Source organism: Acanthopagrus latus, chromosome 16, assembly GCF_904848185.1.
Source record: "Acanthopagrus latus isolate v.2019 chromosome 16, fAcaLat1.1, whole genome shotgun sequence".
NCBI lineage: Eukaryota > Metazoa > Chordata > Actinopteri > Spariformes > Sparidae > Acanthopagrus > Acanthopagrus latus.
The window spans coordinates 8,967,917-8,974,023 of NC_051054.1; positions in this window are offsets into that span (position 1 = coordinate 8,967,917).

Sequence of the window (6,107 nt, forward strand, 5' to 3'; positions counted from 1 at the left end):
TTGGTGAAGAGGATCAAGGCCACGCTCAAATTTAAACATTCCAATTTGTGGATTAACAAGGTTGATCTCTTGGGTTATTTATTGGCTCAGCGCTGACAAGCCAACAAAACTATTTCTGGGTCCAGCCAACAAATAATTCCCCCTTGTTTCCAGTCTTTATGCTAAGCTAACTAGCCCGCTATTGACTGCAGCTTTGTCATGAATGGGCTAGAGCCACATTTTACCACAGGAACTTCCTCCAGGGATTAGAGACCTTCGGGAGAATTCATTATTCATTATTATTTTAACCCCCAAAACATCCCTGCTCTGAGGGTAGTACCCTGCAAAAGTACAGGAACTTTGGGGGTGGAGCTTGCCGAGCTGAACATGTCTGATCGGTCAAATAACTGCAGCATTTTATTTCAGTTTGTCTTTTGCTTGGCACATCAACAAGGAGCAGGAGAAAGCGTGTGACGGATGGTCCGAGGATCGAACCCAATGCTTGTGCAAATATGGACGCCACTTCTGGTGTGTACAATAATATAAGAGTGGTGTCAATCTCCTCAGCTAACTCTTTCCATGAAAGCAAAGCAAGTCAACCTTTTCCTTCAAAATGTCACTTTTGGCAACAGCACAAAAGAATGATGGATAAGCGCACAGACTGACGGTGCTATCACTGGGAGAAAATGAGCAGGGGAAAGGTGTTTGTCTAAACAGGGTAACACTAGCTCCCTGTCCAATGTGTATAAAGCTGAGCGAGAGGAACACCACCCTTCTGTCTCCTCCGGTTGTGCACCTCGGCATGTTACCCCATCGGGCCACCCCATGCGGACCCCCACACACATGCGCCCACAGCCCGCACAGACAAACAGAGGGATAAAGAGAGGGATAGCGTGAAAGAGAGGAACGACACACCTCATTAATCTTCCTGGCACTTTCCACTCCACGGCTGTCGGTTTTACCGGCAAGTTTACTTTTACGCGGAGGTGAAAGTGACTGATACCCAAAATGCAAAGTGTTCAGCGTCAACCGCAAGTAATAATTTACACAGTTTGCAGCATGCATGCCATTCTATTTTCTGAACTCTATCATGCCCTCTGCATCGCTCATGTCTCTTAAAATGGACTTCCCTTATATGTTTGGACGAATACGTTATTCTCCCAGCCGGCATGTCAAGGAGTGCGTCTAGTCTATTATGACATGCCGAAGAGGGCACATCAAAACGTTCATGTACAGTTACTGAGCTTCCCGATTAGCTTCATTATCTAAAGATGGCCCTCCTGAAGTGCACAGACTCCCACTCGCCAAGTTATTTTACTCAAGTGAACGACTTCTGTCTGCAGACACAAACCAGGCAACAGGCATGTTCACCTTATAAAAAGATTTGCCGGGTCCTTTTGTCCTACAGTAGACAAAAAACATATCTGTCAGGCACGCAGCGGTCTGGCGGTGTGTTAAAAGAGGCGCTCGAAGGTTGCGGTGACTTCCTGGAGTCTTGTCCTTACTGGGAGGTTTCCAGGCTGACAGCAGCAGCCCCGGGAAGTTACTGTTCAAACTGAAAGCACCGACATGAGAGTGGTATCAAACTTCCCGTAAGAATACATGTTTTTCCCATAATGTCAAATTATACCTTTAAAGGGACAGTTCACTTCAAAATGTCTACTTGTAATTTCCACAGCAATGTTTTGCTCAAGAGTATTCACTGATCTTGATGTGATGTAGGAAATATTTTTCTTTCTTCATCACAGTGCAGAAGGAGGCGTGCATCTACTCACTGACCAGAAGCTAGCTAACTAAGCTGGCTGACGTTACAGCTCAGATGTACACTTCCTATCGGGCTGTGACAAAGTGTAGTTCGGCTGAAAGAAATTATTTCCAACATGAAACTGCCACGACGAGGTCTGTGGATTAGCTTGTCACGATTTCTGTACAGACATTACCGCTGAGTTTCTGAGGCCAGTTTCTTTATACTCAAGAGAAGGCAGGCAGCTCTCCAAAACTCAACAGCTCTCACCGAAACAATCTGGACGGATTAATAGTATGAACTGTCCTGTTAACTTTGCTTTTATGCAACACTTTCCAGCCAGAGTCTCAGTCTGTTTTTTTGGTGTTCACATAACCACAGAGACACTGACACAAGAACAAAACAATAGACTTGATCATGAAGAAGTCTGTCCTGTAAGGACACATTGTAATTAAAATACCGGCACATATAAAGGCTTATTATTCTCGACAAGCTCGCATTCTCTCACACAAACAAACCCGGGGACGGCTGTCGGGCCAGGCTCCAGTGCGGAGGGATATCACACTTGAATTACACGTGAATTGCAGCAGGCAGTCTGAATGACAATGGGTCTGGTAGCCCTGGAGGAGATCGTTATGGGGCAGCAGGACCAGGCAACGGCTGCTGTGTGCCGGAGTCAAACAGCCTCAATCACCCACCTAGAACCTGGGGCCCAGACAGACAGCTGGGGGGGAGGTGGAGCCGCTGGCCTGAACTCGGCTACAGGCTGCAAGGGACAGAGGAGCCTCCCGGCCCAGACAGATCGACCGGGGGTTTGTGATGTCTCCCTGCTTCAAGTCCCGCCCTGTCGGTGACCTGCGTGCGCCCCTCCCTTCCATTATATTTGCGCAAAAAAAAACCTGTCTTGTTAAATTCAACTGCATTTTCTCTTAGCTTCTCCTCTTCAAGACCCTTTCAACCACACCCATCCATCCCCACCTAGAGCTACTCCGGTTTAATCACCTCTGGATGTGGGCAGGGGCTGGAGGTGAAAGCCACACATTACGTCATGTATTTACTTATCCAGGGCCAGCTAGCGAGTGACATGGAGAGTGGAGCCCGGGGGGGTGAAAGGTGAAGGACTCGGGAGTAAATGAGTCATGACCAAAACCAAAGGGTTACATTCTTGGGACAAGGTTGCTTAAACACCAGAAAGGGCGAACAACACCTCCGCAGAGACACCGACACATGTGCGGTATGGAGCACAAAAGTCCTAAAAAACCTCTCACCTGGTGTTCGTGTGATTGCTTCAGACAAATTTCTAAACTAATCCTCAGAGGCTTCCCAGATGTACGCGTCTTGAACATAACACCGTAATGTTTCCCAGAATACGGAGTAAGCACTTTGAGATTATTTGCTATTAATGAAAACAATTAGGGGCTCAGGCTTTTTGGTAGCCTGCCAACTACTGTTTCAACATTTTTTTTCCTTCCTTGCAAGTGGAATTTGAACTCTCTAAATTGCTTCCCTTTAGTAACAATGCTGTAAACACCCTCCGATCCCTTCTCAGACATCTGCCCATGGTCAACATCACCTCAGTAACTGCTAGTGACATGTGCCGCGGATCGGCCTTGTAGTGCTTCCAACTACCCCACCTTAGCGAGGTGGTGCGGCTCGGAGAGACCAAACAGACCCGGTGAAGTCAATCGGCAGGCTGTTCCATTTAGCCCTAGAGTGTGGGATTTCTTTACTCAACGGAGAGATCCTCCATCCTGAAATAGGTGGCGGGGAGGGGGTGAAAGAGAGGTAAAAAAAAAAAAATGAGAAAGATGCAGGAGGTAAGGAAAGCAGGAGAACACGGAGCCAAGAACGGAGATGGTTGGGTGGACTTCCACTCATTCATCTCCCATGTCCCAGCAACCCTTGGCTGTCTGCTGGAGCGGCAATGGCCCGCGCGGAGACATCAAGCACATTCCAAGAGTCGGCCCAATTACGGGCAGATGAGGGGCAGTTCTCTTTGTTTAAGAACAAAGCCAGAAGTGACACAACTGGTCTTTAAAGGGAGCTCTCACAGCCGTGGCTGAGGAGAGGGGGGCCCGGTGGGTGGGGGGAGGTGACCAGCTGGTTATAAATATCTATTTGGTCAGTTACTGGAAGGAAAATTTGCAGTTTGTTTGTCATCCACTCATCCAGGTGGTGGGCCTGGTGGTTGCAAAACATCTCAACGGAGAGCAGAGGGGGAGAGAGAGAGAGAGAGAGGGAGGCAAAGGGGGGGCAACCTGTTCGAGTTTGACTGCCAGAAATGAGGAACTTGACTAATTCTTATATGAAAGCCACATGTCATCCTCTAGTGTAAACCTGCAGAAAGAGAGAGTGCTCTTGGCAAGATCTCGTTGCATATTTAACCCAGTAATTATTCCAGCCACACAGATTAGATATTATTGCAACGTGAATTAGGCTTGCACTCATGATTACGCAGCGTCGGAGAAATTTTAATGACTGTCATCTGGCAAATGCCAATATTTCAACATTCACGTTGAGCTGATTGGGCCCGCAGAACATTCTCCAAAGAGCAACTAAGCAACTAATCAAGAATAATGAAAAAAAATAATGAAGTTCAACATCTTGAAATTTCTTGTGGGTTTTGGCCTCAGACTGTTCTGTTCTAGTACCAGAACTATGACTTTGAATTGAGAGCTGTAAGTTGTCAAACTGTCTTGATGAGTTGGGAGTATACAATATTCATCCAACATGGGCCAGAAAGGCATAGAAAGTTTCTTTGTTGGTCAGGCCTGTTTCTATCTGGTGCACGGGGCCTCTGAAGCCACCAGGGGGTGGTGATCTGACCTATGATGAGGAGAAATATATATTTTTAAAATTATAAGTTTTTGCAGTTTCTTAACACATTTGTTCTTATATTCAAAATCAACATTTCAAGGAAAATGCAGCATCTATCTCATGTATGCACATTTGGCAGAGGTTTTAAAGCAGATTCTGGAAATCCTGTAAGTTTCTTGATGTAGGTGAGCCCCAGTGTTTCCCACTTATTGTCATTTTCTTTTGATTTAATTTGATGGGGTCAACTTGAGATGTTAAACTTGAGTTGGAGACTTAGAGATCCAGCCTCTGCCCAGCAAACTAATGCATTTAATTGTTAAATTCTTGCCACTATAGGTTCACAAAAAAAAAAGGCTTCAAAAATTTTGGGCAACAGAACTGTTTTTGTTAGTGGACTGCAGGTGTGTGAAGCTTGCTTTAGTTTTAAGGCGGGCAAACACCCGCAGAAGCATCTCTTGTTCAGAATAATCCACTTCTCAGCTGTCCATCTATTAACTCTGTATGTTTCAACCGATTATCATTTCTCTAAGAGAGAGCTACATGCGCTGTTTCCGCATTGGTACTATTCCTCACAAAAACTCCAATGCTCCTCCAGAAGCTGCGATTTGTTGTGAAAAGACCACATTTATTACAGCCACCTTTCAAGCCTATGGGGGGTGGTGTGAATTTGATACTCAAAACACTGATTTTGGGTGGAGTAGCACTTTAATAACGCACATTGTACAAGTGGCTGTTGATGGCCAGAAGCGTGCAGTATTGGCCTGCAGAGGGGCGGGACAAGTTTAAAGTTTAATTCCCACTCTGCACTAAATTAGAACACAGCAGGGTAATGTCTGTTTATCCCAAATACAGCTGCCTGGGCCTCTCTTCTATCCCTCTCCCTCTCCTCCCCTCAGACCACACCACCAACACGGCCCCCAGGATCACCTGGACAAGCTGCGCGCGCACACACACACACACACACACACACACACGCATTATGCAAACACATGCACTTGCATAAACAAGCACAACAGCGCACACATGCATATGCGCACACACTGCACTCAGACACAGAGATGTAAACACACTAGAGCAGATACATCACAGATAGATTCTTGAGTTCAGTGACATCAGTCAACTGAATATGTGAGGCGATTAATTTGTGGCTACTTGCTTTGAGATGACCGTATCTATCTATATTGCAACTGATTGCAGATTTAGTCATAAATTAAGAATATTTCTACAGAGAATATAGTCTATATGCAGGAGTTTGCCGCATCAGATATGTGTCCGTTTGGCTTTTTGTGTCTCAGAAAGTTTGCAGTGATGCTGCACTGGGGCGATCCTGTCATTTGGTCCGCTCCTGTGACAAGAAAGTTTACAGCAGTTTAAGTAAATCACTAACACCTCTAAAAGAGGCAGAACAGCTGGGATGTTGCATTACAATGAGTAGGCCTCTGCTGCACTCTAGTGTCAGATCAGTTCATTGCATGCTCTGAGGGCAGATGTCCATTAATTGGCGTCTGTCTCCATCTAGTGCGCAAATGGGACGCACACATTTTTTTACGAGAGGGGGGGATAGAAC